The 14,818-nt window shown below is 48.0% G+C and overlaps 1 non-coding gene across 1 annotated transcript; it reads left to right on the top strand.

Annotated features, from left to right (window-relative positions):
- Positions 1-2,786: 2,786 nt before the first annotated feature.
- LOC142835435 (U6 spliceosomal RNA) lies at positions 2,787-2,893 on the top strand. Its single transcript, XR_012907862.1, has one exon. It is a non-coding gene; the product is annotated as a U6 spliceosomal RNA (small nuclear RNA).
- The last annotated feature ends 11,925 nt before the right edge of the window (positions 2,894-14,818 follow it).

Raw genomic sequence — 14,818 nt, forward strand, 5'->3', positions numbered from 1 at the left:
GAAATGGGCTACCCTGAGAAACAGTTCAAAACAGTTCAATTCCCAGAACCCACATTTTAAAAAAGCCAGATAGCCTAGAATGCTCACAGGTTCAGAAGCAAGAAACAAGAGGGGTCCAGCTTCAGTGAGGTAGAAGGCAAGACCCACCTCCTAAGAGTTGTCCCCTGACTTCTACACAGACACACACTCACACACACGCACACACACACACACACCATACACACACACACACACACCATACACACACACACACACCATACACACACACACACGCACACACACACCATACACACACATATCATATATACCCACCATACACATACACACACATCATACACACACACATACCATACATCACACACACAAATAAATTTATTAGATAAAACTGAGAGATGGCTCAACAGTGAAGAGTGCATGCTGCTTTTGCCAAGGGTCCAGTTTCGGGTCACAGAACCCTTACCGCACTCAGCACCACACAGCCTGACTCCCCCCGCCACCTTTCGTCTTGGAATCATTCCCATGCCACCTCTGACAATATCATCCTTCATAGCAGGACCTTAGGTGATGGAACGTTGTAAAAAATATGCCACTAAAAGTCTTGGGGTCACCCCCCCCACAAGCTGTAGACGTACTTCAAGTTTTGTTCTGGTACCTTCTTGATCTTATTAGAAGGATCCAACATGCTTAGGAAGTGACAAACACTAAAACCACGCAAGCCCTAACACACACACACACACACACACACACACACACACACACACACACACACACACACAGAGTTCCCTCTAAGCCCCAAACCCATTCTCTATTGGAATAAACATTATCACAACCAAAGAGCTCAGCCTATCATCCTAAATGGTTATGACTTCAGCATTAAAAAAATATTTCCTGGCATAACTGGTTTCCAAACCTAGCAGCCAAGACGGCCCTAGCCTAGGCAGCCTAGCTCTAGACTGGGTAACGATTAACATTAGAGGAGTAGGTGGATTGGTGCCTTTCTCTCCTCTGAGTACTGGTTTTGAGAAAAAGATTTTGATGTTACCTTGTATGGTCCCATTATCTGCCTCTTCCCATTCAGAACTCTCTGCCTTTGCTATTGCTTTTTTTTTTTTTTTTAAATAAGGTCTTGTGTACCTCTAAGCAGCTGAGGTCAGCCCTCAATGACTCATCCTCTTGCCTCTGCCTCCTCCCAAGGGTTGGACCACAGTACATGGTTTCGGGTTTTGGGTTTTGGTTTTGTTTTCTGCGGATTGAACCAAGGGTCTCATGCACGTCATTTAAGTGCTCTTCCAGCTCAGCTGTAACCCCGGCTCCTTTGGCTTTTTGTGTACAGCGTGTGCGCCTGGCCATCTGGCAACCCCTTGTTCACCCATTCATGTGTTCTCTGCTGGCTTTGTTTATGGTTTTCCTGGCTGGGGTGTGGGGTGGGGGGGGGGAAGCAGTATAAGCTCCCACGTCCCTCAGGCTGGCCATGTGGGCGCTCACCCTCCCCTTCTGGCCCCTCTCATCTCCTTTATTCCACATATTTGACACATGAGGCAGTTTCCGCTTGCAAAGCACAGCCAGTCCCCTGATTGATCCCAGCACCGGGAATGCCCAGGACAGAGGGACAGAGGCAATAAAGTGTGTGACTGGCGAGGACTTCTCACTGAATATCTGAAGGACAGGGTGGCCCCAGATGGAAGACATGTCTCAGAACGGACTGGAACGTGGGGCTCTTTAGCAATGAAAATGGACCAGACTGTGACCTGAGAAGCCATGAGACAGACCTGTGTGGAAAACAAACCAATAACTCCCTCTCCACCTGGGAGAAGAAACTAGCAAACGGCTTTTAGTTCAAACCGGAAGTGCTTTGGTACATTGTTACTTGTTCAACATCCCTCTTTCAGCATTAGCTTTGGCCAAAGAAAGTCTGTTATATGGTTTAAGTAAAATGCTGCAGGTCCCCGAGTGGCGGCAGTGTGCAGCGGGCCATGAGACCATGCTACAGGTCCCTGAGTGGCAGCAGGCAGCGGGTCCAAGACCACGGTGGGCCATGAAGGCAGCCGGGTCCCAGGCAGGAAGCCACGTGGTGGGTGAGAGACGGAGATGGATAGGCATGCCATGCAGAGTGAAGCTGGATATGTATTTAGTGGATTATGGAAGGGAAGGGGAGAAGGGGGAAGAGCAGAGAAAGAGAAACAGAGAGGGGGGAAGGGAAGAAGTAGGGAGAAGGAGGAGACAGAAACTGTCTCTTAGAGAAAGAGAGAGAGAGAGATAAAAAAGAAGGGACTCAGACTGGAAGCTAAACATCAGCTTGCCTCAGCGGATGGGGGTGGGAGGTAGGAGGGGAGGTGGGGGTGGGCGTGGCTTGTCTCTTAAAGGGACAGGACAAACCATTACAAAGTCTCTGGACTGCACATGGGCTCTCTATTAAAAGGACATAGAACACCACTTTTGCAGGAAATGCAATGGCCAGGATATAGACAAAGCCTTGGTAACCACCAATGTTATGGAACACAGGCATAGAAAGGCCTAAGTAGGACCTTGGTGTGGTTCTCCTAAAGGAACAATTGTTGCGAGATACTTGATTACACTATGCAGAGATGTGTCACTATGATTGGTTTAATCAAGAGCTAAACAGCCAATAGATAGGCAGGGAAAATAGGCAGGCAGGCAAAGAGAGGAACTGGGGATGAATCTAGGTACACAGAGGAGAGCCAGGAGAGGCAGAATAAGTTGGAGGTGAAGAATGAAAGAAAGGTAAAAAGCCACATGGTAGAACAACGATTAAAAAATATGGGTCAGTGCTCTCTTCAGCAGCACATATACTAAAATTGGAATGATACAGAGAAGATTAGCATGGCCCCTGCACAAGGATGACATGAAAATTCATGAAGCATTCCATATTAAATATATATATATGTCAATTTCCAATATGAGAACTAGTTATGAATAAGCCTAAGCTACAGGCCAAGCTTTCCTAATTAATAAGAAGTCTCTGTGTCATTATTTGGGAGCTGGCTGGTGGGGCAGAGAAAGACTCCTTATGAACAATAGCATGTACAAGGGTATTTAGCTAACAAGGAGGTGTGTTGCTATTGTTTTCATTGTGGGAGCAATGAAATGACCAAAATACGGATTCTGGATTGAAATAGAAAGAAATAGTGCCAGGCCACTAGGAAGAATCTTCTTATGCATTTATGGTATCATAAATTAATAAATATGTGCACAGTTCTTCTCCACCCAGTATTCTAAATTTCATTGATAAATAAATTACTATTCCTCACAAGGACCTGTACATTTTATATGTTAATTTTAAATTAATTTATTTATACAAACAGAAGATTTTTTCATCAAGTCATTTTAAAAAAAAGAATCTTGGGACTTGGTACACCAGAATGTGGCCTCTGATGACGTTTGTCTGGCCAATGGTGCCACACCTCCAAAGAGAATGAGAGGGAAAGTTGGATTTTCAGAATGGATGAAACACAGTAACTTAGTGGTTTCTGAAAAGCCTTTCTCACTAGAGGCTGGCAGAAGGTTCTGTTCCATGTGGTCATTCAGAAAACCAGATTTTGTTTTTTTTTTTTTTTGTTTTGTTTTGTTTTGGTTTGGTTTTGTATCTTCTTCTAGGATATATTTCACTTGTATGCCCAAAACTGGATCTCAGGCAAATTCTCATTCTGATTCAAGGAAAAGATAAAGCAGTCTGGATTAGGCAAACCACTATCTTAAACTGTAGGACTAGAGACAGGTGTGGTGACACAAGCCTTCCTGAGTTCAAGGCCAAGCCTAGTCTACAGAGCGGGTTCCAGGACAGCCAGGGCTACACAGAGAAATCCTGTCTTGAAAACAAACAAACAAACAAACACCCCCCCCCCCAAGCCTTCTCTTTTGCTCATACAGTGTAATGCAGTTACAGGGTCACATCTCTGGCAAGGAGATGAGACCCCTATCCTCTGAAGGACAACTACCTACCCCACTATAAATACGCACCTGCGGGGGCTGGAGAGATGGCTCCTGGGTAAAAAGCACTGGCTGCTCTCCCAGAGAACCTGGTTTCAATCCCCTGCACCCACAGGACAGCTCACAACCGTCTGAAACTGTAGCCCCAGGGGATTTGTTCTTCTGGCCTGTGCAGGAACCAGGAATGCCTGCAGTGCACAGACCTTCAGGCAGGCAAAACACTCATACACATAAACATAAATAAAATTATATATGTATACACATATAGTGTATATGTGTGTCTTGTGTGTCTGTATGTACACACACGTGTACATGGCGGCCAGAGGGCGACCTCTCTATCACTCCTTCAGCACACATCTACCTGTTTTTTGAGACAAAGTCTCCCTCTGGGATCTGAGAGACTGATTAGACTAGGCTAAAGTGGACCCCAGATGCCCCCGTCTCTCCCTCTCTATCCCCGAGAGCACACACCCAGCTTCATTTTCCCCCCCCCATGGGTTCTGAGACTCCAAGTCAAGTCCTCCTGCGGGCAAGACAAGACGGAGCTATCTGTTGCTCCAGCCCTCCCGCTTTGTTTGTTTGTTTGGTTTGGTTGTTGGCTGAGGCTCACGCCTAACCCAGGCTAGCTTGGAATTTACTGTGCAACCAACAACCATCTTGAACACTTGGTTCTCCTGCCTCCACCTCCTCCTGCATGTTGGGATTTCCAGGAACCATTGCACCCAGTTTCTGTAATACCAAGAGGATCAAACAGGGCTCTTAGTACACTAGGCAGGCACAGGCACTCAACCAGCCCACTACATTCCCAGCCCTAAAGCCTGGAATTCACTCTGTAGACCAGGCTGGCCTCGATAAAGCCTGTCTCTTTAAGAACAGAGTTCGTCCTCAGCTTGGTGTTGGTGCGAGGACAGTGAGGAGGGGAAGACTAGGAGCCAATAGCTAACCAGACTTTTAAAGGACTCATCAGATCACTGCTCTATTACCCTGGGGACATTTTCATTGAAAGAACTGTCCCCACATTCCCTTCTGCCGGCTACCCCCCCCCCCCATCTAGTTGACTTGCTCTGAGCTTTCCAGAAAAAGAGCTTTTGTTCCCAGGCAGAGGAGCTTCTTGTCCTCCAGCCAGGGCCCAGCGTCTCCGCCCCCTCCCTCTCCCGGGTGAAGTCAGGCCAAGGCTGGGTGAAGAGTTCGCAGGGTGTGGGCGTTCTGCGCTGGAACAAGGAGTCCTCTCTCTGTTGTTACACTCCGTGTCATTTCCAGACAGATAGGAAGTAAAAGATAGTAAACACTATTTGGCTCTAGACAGCAGCTGAGAAAGGCTGAGGAACCTCACGTGGAGGCCCCGCCTTTAGGGGCGGCAGGTAGGAAATGGGAGGTTCAGGTTTACTGGACAAAGCCTGAGTCTGTGAAACCAGGCCCCATCTCCCCCACATCCCGCCCCCCCGGTGGCCTGGGACATGACCCAAGGCAACCCCATTGTTTCAGCTCCCCCAGTCGGTGCCAACTGTTGTCTTCCCCTGCCCATGCTTTGGCAAGCTCCTTTCAGGCCCTAAAATCTACTGTCCCTCAGGAGGTAGAGCGTCCAGGCAAAGACAGTTAAGTGATGTATTCGTCATCCTTCAAACATAAATCCTCCTCTGCCCCTGTTGAGGCATGGAGCTGGGGGCCACGGGTCTCTAGGATGCAGACATGAAAATCTTCGTCATGAACATCCCCACTTTGTCATGAACACCCCCACTTCAGTTGCTAGTGGCTTTCTAGGTCTAAGGTAGGAGAGGAAGAGGAAGAAAAACAATTAGGAAATGAGGACACAGGACTGTCCTCCCTGGGTGTGGAAGATAATGAACTCTCTTCCCTAGGAGATCCCTGGGCTCTGCAGAACCTTCTATGTGGTTCTTTCCTGAACATCCTTTATTTGCTCTTCCATACATGTCAGGAGTCCAGGAGTCCACCTAAAGCCAGCATCCCTCCCAACTTCTTCCTGCTGAGACCCCATTGCTCCTCCAGGAGGCCCTGTAAGAGTCTGAAAAGATACCACAGTGGCCCGCTCACCCACGCTCTTCAGAAAGCCTGTGGGAAACACTCACAGGGCCCCTGGGCCAGACCCAAGGAGGCCCCACTCCAGGAACAGACTCATGGGAGTCTGGGCTCTGAATGGCGCTGTGGCTGAGGGCTCTGGGACCGCAAAGCTCTCGGGCGCACAGCTTTCAGAACACCTCTGGCTTTTCCTTTCTTGATTTTTTGTTGCTGCGCTGAAACGCCACAACCCACGCAACTTATAAAAGTCTTAATTTGGGGCTTTTGGTTTTATAGTGTTAGAGTCCATGACCACCATGCTGAGGAGAATGGCGGCAGGCAGACAGGCATAGTGTAGGAGCAATGGCTGAGACCTCACGTTTTGAGACACAACCAACCACAAAGAGAGAGCTACCAGGGAATGGCACCAGTCTTTAAAAACCGGGCAGTGGTGGCAACACACCTTTAATGGGGGGGGGGGGGAGGCGATGCAGGTGAACCCTGTGAGTTCGAGGCCAGGCTGGTCTACCAGAGCTAGTTCCAGGACAGGCTCCAAAAACCACAGAGAAACCCAGCCTTGGGGAAACAAACAAACAAAACCTTGACGCCTACCTCCACTGCTGCATCTTTCCCAACAAGGCCACACCTCCCAATTTCTCTGAAACAGTTTCACTGTCTGGAGACCAGGTGTTCAAACCTATGACCCTATGGAGGCCATTCTCATTCAAACTCCCACAGCTCCCATCCCCCACACTCCGAGTATTGGTTTTTGTTTCTTGTGGGTTTTTTTTTTGTTTTGTTTGTTTGTTTGTTTGTTTGTTTGTTTTTCGAGACAGGGTTTTTCTGTGGCTTTGGAGCCTGTCCTGGAACTAGCTCTGTAGACCAGGCTGGTCTCGAACTCACAGAGATCAGCCTGCCTCTGCCTCCCGAGTGCTGGGATTAAAGGCATGTGCCACCATCGCCCGGCTGTTTCTTGTGTTTTGTTTTATTTTGAGCCAGTACTCACTGTGCAATCCTGGCTTGCCTGGCACTCTCTATGGAGACAAGGTCGATTGGGAACCGAACTCAGGACCTCTGGAAGATCAGGCAATGCTCTTAACCGCTGAGCCATCTCTCCAGCCCCCTCTTTCGCTTTCTTTTAACTACGCTTTTATTTATTTGGGGAGAGATGTGCACACGCTGAGCACATGGAGGTCAGAGGACAGTTTGGAGGCGTCAGTTCTCTCCTGTGTCGTAGGTCATGGGGGACAAACACAGGCCATTATCCCTGGAAGCCCGAGTCTGTAGCTGCTGAGCCGGCTCAATGCATGGTCCCCTTCTGTGTGTGCGTGTGTACATCAGTGTTTGTGTTCGTGTGTGTGTGTAGATGTGTTTGTGCACAAGAGCGCACTCTACCCTTAGGTCTCATCTGAAAGAATAATTTCTACCTTGTTTTTGTTTTCTTTTTTGAATCAGGGTTTCTCTGTGTAGCCCTGGCCATCCTGGATCTCGCTCTGTAAACCAGGCTGGCCTCAAATCTACCTTGTTTTTTGAGACAGGGTCTTTTTTTTTTTAATATCTATTTATTATGTATACAATATTCTGTCTGCGTGTATGCCTGCTGGTCAGAAGAGGGCACCAGACCTCATTCCAGATGGTTGTGAGCCACCATGTGGTTGCTGGGAATTGAACTCAGGACTTTTGGAAGAACAGGCAATGCTCTTAACCTCTGAGCCATCTCTCCAGCCCCCGAGACAGGGTCTTCCGATGGGACCCAAGGTTCAACAGTTAGATTAAGCTGGTTGGCAAACAAGCCCCAGGAATCTCCACCTCCCTAGGACTGTGACTACAATGCATGCCACCTTGCTTCTTTGCTATAATATTTATATCCTGGAGAACAAACTCAGGTCCTCCTACTTACTGACTGAGCTGTCTCCCCAGCCCCAACCCTGTGGTTTTGAGACTGGGTCTCTTACTGGTCAGTGAACCCCCGTGACCCCCCCCCTCAGAACATGATTACAAATACAGCCCCACACCTGGCTTTTCCACGTGGGCTCAGGCAATTGAGCTTGGTTCTCACGCTTGTGGGGAAAGTACTTTAATGAACTAAACTGTCTCCCCAGCTCTCCTCTTCACTTCCTTGAGAGTTGAGGTCCCCACGTGCTGTGGTGCTGGCCAATGACTGGAATCCTTATTAGGCAAGAGAGACACATGGGAAGAAAAAAAAACGGACTCAGAGGAGAAGATCATGCTCAAATGGGGGCTGAGACGGGAGTCACACATCCACAAATGGGCATCTGGGCTACCAAAAACTCATAGAGGCAAGGAAGCTTCTCTCCTGTTTTCCTCATGGGGACTGTGACCCTCCTGAGGGCTTGGCTTCAGAACTCTGGCCTCCAGAATAATAAGACAGGGGGCTGGAGAGATGGCTCAGTGGTTAAGAGCATTGCCTGCTCTTCCAAAGGTCGTGAGTTCAATTCCCGGCAACCACATGGTGGCTCACAACCATCTGTAATGAGGTCTGCTGCCCTCTTCTGGTCTGCAGAAATACACACAGACAGAATATTGTATATTGTACACATAATAAATAAATAAATAAAAAACCAGAATAATAAGACAGTCCATTCTCTGTTGATTTACAGCTTCTTCTTCATGGTACTTTGGTCTGACAGCTCCATGAATCTGCTCTAACCATAGAGATGTTGTGGTTTCTTTCTCACTTGCTCTTCATCACTCCTTCTAGGGGAGCCACTCGAGCAGTTCTGGGAGAGGATAGGAAGGGATGGCAGATTCCTGCCATGGCTAGCACCAGCTTGTCACTGTGAGCAGTCATCTAGAAGAAGGTCATCCAGTCCTAGACAAGCGTTCAGGTGACATTTTCCCTGTAGCCCCAGGAAAAGTCCTGAGACAGAACACCCCCCCCTGGAAGACATTCCCTGGGTCCTGGCTGACAGAACCCATGAGATAATACAGGATTATGACTGCGTTTAACCTTTGTTACTCTCTGTTGTATTTGAGACAGGGTCTCACTGTAGCTCTGGCTGGCCTGGAGCTTGCTATGTAGACTAGGCTGACCAGGAACTCAAAGAGATCTGCCTACCTCTGCTGCCTTCCAAGTGCACACCTGACTTTAACTGCAATTAAATCTTGAGGGATGCGTTAATATATAACCAATCAGTGACATAGGTACAGAATCTGTGACACTGGGACCTCAGCCCAAACTTTATCATCTCTTTTACAGCCCAGAGTCCAGTGCCACTCTTTCTGGGCTAGTTTTCTGTATTGGATCCCACAGCTACAGTACTCAGTGGCCTATCTGGTCATTCACCAGTGTGTACCTTCTGATATATGTGCCTCACAGGCTTAAGGGACATACATCCTACAGGTTTATGGGTTTAAAAACTTAGTCATCAAACAAAGGGTGGAAAAGGGGGGCAGTTATGGAATCTTTAGGATGTAGAACCTACCCAGAAGGAAGCGGGTCACTGGAAGGCAGGCCTTAGAGGTTATAGCTCAGACCTACATCCAGCCAGCCTTTTTTTTAAATATATAATTTATTTTTATTTTTTGTGCATTGGTGTTTTGCCTGAACGTATGGCTGTGTGACTGTGTCAGAGTCCCTGGAAGTGGAGTTACAGGCAGTTGTGAACCACTATGGAGTGTTGTTGTTTGTATTTTACTCTTTTGCAGAACCCACCACCCAGCTCCCAAATAAATACACACAGAGACTTACTATTACTCATAAACGCCCAGCATCAGCTTGGCTTGTTTCTTGTCAGCTTTTTGTTTGGCTTTGGTTTGGTTTGGTTTGGGTTTTTCAAGACAGACTTTCTCTGAGTAGCCCTGGCTGTCCTGGAACTTGCTCTGCAGACCAGGCTGGTCTTGATCTCAGAGATCTATCTGCCTGCTTTTCCCTCCCAAGTGTTGGGATTAAAGGTATGCACAGCCACACACGGTAGTTTCTTCTTTTAAAAAAAAATTAGGTGAATGGGCATTTTACCTGCAAGTATACCATACACGTGTGCAGTGCCCCTGGAGGCCAGAAGAGGGCAAAAGATTCCTTGGGCTCAGAGTTACAGAAGATTTGTAGCCAACATGTTGATGCTGAGAATTAATCCCACAATTTGTGGGAGAGCAGTCGGTGCTCACTATGGCTGAGCAATCTCTACAGCTTCCCTTAAGTTGTTTCTTGTTTGTTATTTAGTCAGGACAACTTGAAAAGTAACGAATGATATAGATTTCAAATATCAGATGCTGCTGTCTTAGAGGATAGGCAATGTGTTCATGACCAATGCCAATCATGGCCATACCTCTGCCAGTAGACAGAGATGGGAAAGAAGATGACATTGCCTTTTGTGGAGGTAGGAAGAAAAACACCAAGGCATTCACAGAAGACGCTTATGACCATGTGACCTCAGAGAGGCAGGAAGAAAACCCGAGCTGGAACTAGCATCCAGACACCCACTTCTGATCTTCAAGCTGTGCTTCCTTAACTACACAGAGGATGGTTCTTAGTACTGGGGGTCTCTCTAGACACTTCAAGGCTGCTGCGATACTGCTCTTTGGGTAATGGTTTCTATACAGAAAAAGATAGGGCTCAAAATACTAAAGTTTTGTTTCTGCTTTGCCAACCTGGCTAAATAACTCCTTCAGAGATATCTAGAACCAGAAAACCAGCAACTCCTTCCACAGCTCACAAGCCTCATCTCAAACAGGCTATCACGCACTGGTACCCAAAGCCTATCTTTCTTGTGTCAGGGCAGTGCTTCAAGAAGGTTGGGTGAGAATCTGTGACCTTCAGAAATCTATCAGATGGCTCCTCTCCAGGTAGAACTGCACAAACTGCAGATAAACAAGGCCAGCACTTCCTGAATGCCACTCAACAGTGAGTGACTTCTCTAGCTGCCACAGCACCCCCAAGCTTAGAGTGCCTGCTGGACATTTACAGTCTGAGAAAGTGAGGCTCAGGAGTGAGACCCGGGTCACATGGCTAGCAATAATGAGTAAAGGAGCAGGGACCCAGCCAGGCCTGTTCAACCCTAAAGCCTCTCCCATGTGGTGGGATAACCTTTGTACACTGTGAAGATGTGTCTTTGCCAAGGTGCCTTCTGACTGGCTTAATAAAAAGCTGACCGGCCAATAGCTAGGCAGGAGAGGATAGGTGGGACTTCCAGGCAGAGAGAGGAACAGGGAGGAGTGAGTCTAGTCATTGGCAGAGAATTAGTGAGATGCAGACAGACTAAGTCAGAGATACAGAATAGAGGAGAGGTTAAAAAAAAAGCCAAAAAAAAAAAGCCATGTATATTAACAAAAGCAGCTTAAGCTGAGTTATAAGGGCTAGTCGGGGACAAGCTGAAGCTAAAGAACAAGCTTTCATAATTACTAAGAAGTCTCTGTGTCGTTATTTGTGGGCTGGTGGTCCTGACAAAAAAGTACAACTACACTCTCCCGTGTATCCACTTTCACTGCCAAAGAGAATCAACCATTCATCAGCACTCTAGGGAATCCAAACCAGTGTACTGGCAGTCTTTATAGCCCGAGGCTAGCATCTAGTCCAGACCAGAACAGCTCATTTCCTCCCTCACACAAACACCGAAGCCAGGGCTGCTATTCAGGCAAATCCCCCTGTTCTCCCTGACCTTCCAAAACATTCAGGCACTCAGCCAGCCTGCTCAGTCTAAGGACACAGGAGCCCTCAGGCAGAGCCTGTTCCTCTGGGTCAGGTGGAGCCGGTGTTTTTCTTCTGAGAAATCATAGACTACATTGCAGAGGGGCCTCCTGCCTTCCATAGCACGGGCTGCCTGCAGCAGTCTCTCCCATTCTCCATAATGGCCCAGCAAGGGAGAAGGGGAGGCGGGAGCAGAATCAAGAAAGAGGAAAGAAAGGATGAAAAGCAAAGAGTCGGGGGTATGAGAAGAGGGAGATGTGGTGGGAAAAGGAAAGAAAGGGAAAGGAGGAGAGGGGAGGGGAAGGAAAGAAAGGGAAGGGAAGGGAAGAGAAAGGAAGGGAAGAGAAAGGAAAGGAAGAAACAAGGGAAGGGAAGGGAAGGAAAAAGAGAAGAGGAGAGGAGAGAAGAGAAGAGAAGAGAGGAGAGGAGAGGAGAGGAGAGGAGAAGACAAGAGAAGAGAAGAGAAGAGAAGAGAAGAGAAGAGAAGAGAAGAGAAGAGAGGAGAGGAGAGGAGAAAAAAAAGGCTAGAGATGGGTTAGTTGTTGAAAGCCCTGGCTGGAGCCAGAGAGATGTCTCAGTGGTTAAGAGAACTGGCTGCTTCTTCCAGAGGTCCTGAGTTCAATTCCCAGCAATCACATGGTGGCTTACAACCATCTCTAATGAGATCTGGTGCCCTCTTCTGGTAGGCAGAACACTGTGTACATAATAAATAACTAAATAAATCTTTTAAAAAAGAGAGAGAGAGAGACCCAGGCTCAGTTTCCAATGCCCACATGATGGCTCAGAACCATCTCCAGCTCCAGTCCCAAGTGATCTTTTGGCCTCTGTGGACACCAAGCAGGTATATGCTACACAGACACACACAAACCATCTACACACATGTAGTAGTATTTTTAAAGGGGGCAAAAGGGCAGGAAGGAACTCAAGCACCTGCCATCCCAGCACACAGGAGACAGGATTGTGATCTTGAGTCCCGAGCCAGCCTGAGTTGCATGGTAGAACTCTGACTCCGAACAAAACAAAGAAAATGGAGTCTGATGCTGGCTGCTCGGGTCTGAAACCTAGCTTCCCCTCCCGGACATAGCCTAAATTCTGCATCAGAAAATTGGGGACATGAATTCCGGGCTGTTGGGTGGTGCCTGCGAGAATAGTAGCAAGAGTAAACAGCCTGTTAAATTTTTATTAACGTCGTGATTACCATCACTCTCCCGTCATTATACTAGACTCTTCTATCGGACTGGTATTTGAAAATTTAAACAAAACAGGTGTCTAGCTGAAGGCTGACGACAGGGAGATCTGGCTGGGAGACTGTCTTCTGATTTGGGAGTTTCTCTGCCAGCTCCAAGACAGCTCCCCACGTAAGATGATGAGTGTGATTAATTGCAATCAGCTCCTTTCCCCTTAATGAAGGAAGCTGGATGTCACCCTGAGGCGTCTGTGTAAGCTGATGCAGTTACCCATTGTGTCCACGTGATGTCGCTATCGATCACACTTGGATTTCTGCAGCCAGGCTGGTTTATACTGTGTCACTGGAATTTAGCACCAGACTTCCAGGTAAAGCAGAAATGTTGGCAGGCAGCTGGGGATTCTTCAACCACACCCTTTGGAACCTGTTTTTACACTACACTGTGTGGGCAGAAGGGGTGGGGGTGGGGAGAAGTGATTTGGTCAAGATGATTGGGCACAAAACTGGAAGAGCGCCATGGTCTCCTGTCTCCCCAGTAAGTGTACCAACTCCATCTGTGTGTAAGAAGCCTTGGATTGATATGGGCGCTTTCTGGATGGGGCCAGGGTGACACGAAGGGCCCCCTGTTTCTTTCCTTGAAGCCTAGCTTTACAGGGTCAAGGCAGATCTCCTAGCTCCTAGCTGCCTCTTGGATGAACGGTGGGAATGATGAACTCTGGCTCATCATGAAACTTGCAAGATTTCAGGAAACCTTCCCTTCCCTAAATGATCCAGCCTTGATTTGCTACAGACGATTCTGTTCACTGGCCTCCCCAGGCAACGCACTCCTGGGAAAGAGAGGATGTTAGGAGCCAATATTCATCTTTAACTCTCCAGGGTGGCCTTGGTCACCCAGAGCCGACACCTCCGTGAACCAGTGGGCTTTCTCTACCTGAGTGTCCCCAGCCATACCCGAATGGATGCTCAGGAATCCAGGAGCTCAGAAGAATCAGTTCCCATCCTTCCCTCCCTTCCTTCCAGCCTTCTAGAAGGGACCAGCATGGCTGTGCCCTAGGGCCTTGCTTTTCCTCACACAGCATAGAGGGGCGGGCGGCAGCAATTACAATTCTGTCTTTATTTTGCCACAACGATGCCAGTTTTCACTTCAGCAGTGGAGAGGGGGGTCCCACACCCTCCCACATGTCCCTGGGCTCCAGGTTGGCAGGAGCAAAGTTACCACAGCGTGGGTCAGAGTTCCTAGCCCTCTGAAGCCAGCATCATCTGCATAAACAAACAATAAGGTGGAAAGCCCACCTTTTCCTGCTGGGGGCGAAGGGCTTGGCAGAGGAGAGCAGGAAGGAGGTGGAGAGAGAGGGAGGCTACAGCCTTCTCTGCAGCCACTAGTCAGCAGGGGGCTTCTGGAAGCAGCCAGCCCCTCCCTTCAACCCAGTTGTCTAAGTGACAGAGGGAGAAAGGGGGAATATTCGAGAGTGTTGTGATGATTGACATATATATGCATATTTTTTTGAGAACGGTTGGGTTGGGGATGAGCACAGGAAAAAGTACAACCCGTCTGGAGTTTGATTTATTTTTATTGCTCTTTAAAACCATGCAAATAATTGATATTCATTGAAAAAAAACAACAACAACAGGAAACACAGATAAGCCAAAAGAAAACAACAAAAATCAGCTGTTAACACCTTGGCAGATATCCGTCTCATAAAGACTCCTTTTGTTTCATTAATAAAACGGTGTCATGCTGTTATACAACCTGATAGCCTCACTTGCTTTTTTCTTCTGTGTGTGCTTGAGTACGTCGTGAAGACAGAGGTCAGCCTCAGATATTACCCTCAGGAATGCCAGGCACCTCGATTTTTCTGAGGCACAGTCTCTCACCGGGACCCGGAGCTCACCAATTAAACGAGGCTGGCTGTCAGTAAGCCCCAGGGATCCACCTGTGTCCGGGTCCCCGGTATTGGGATTGCACAAGCACAAGGCCACTCCAGGCTCTCACGGGAGCACGCACGGGGTGTCTGCTAGGG

The sequence above is a fragment of the Microtus pennsylvanicus genome, chromosome 14 (genome assembly GCF_037038515.1).
Source record: "Microtus pennsylvanicus isolate mMicPen1 chromosome 14, mMicPen1.hap1, whole genome shotgun sequence".
NCBI lineage: Eukaryota > Metazoa > Chordata > Mammalia > Rodentia > Cricetidae > Microtus > Microtus pennsylvanicus.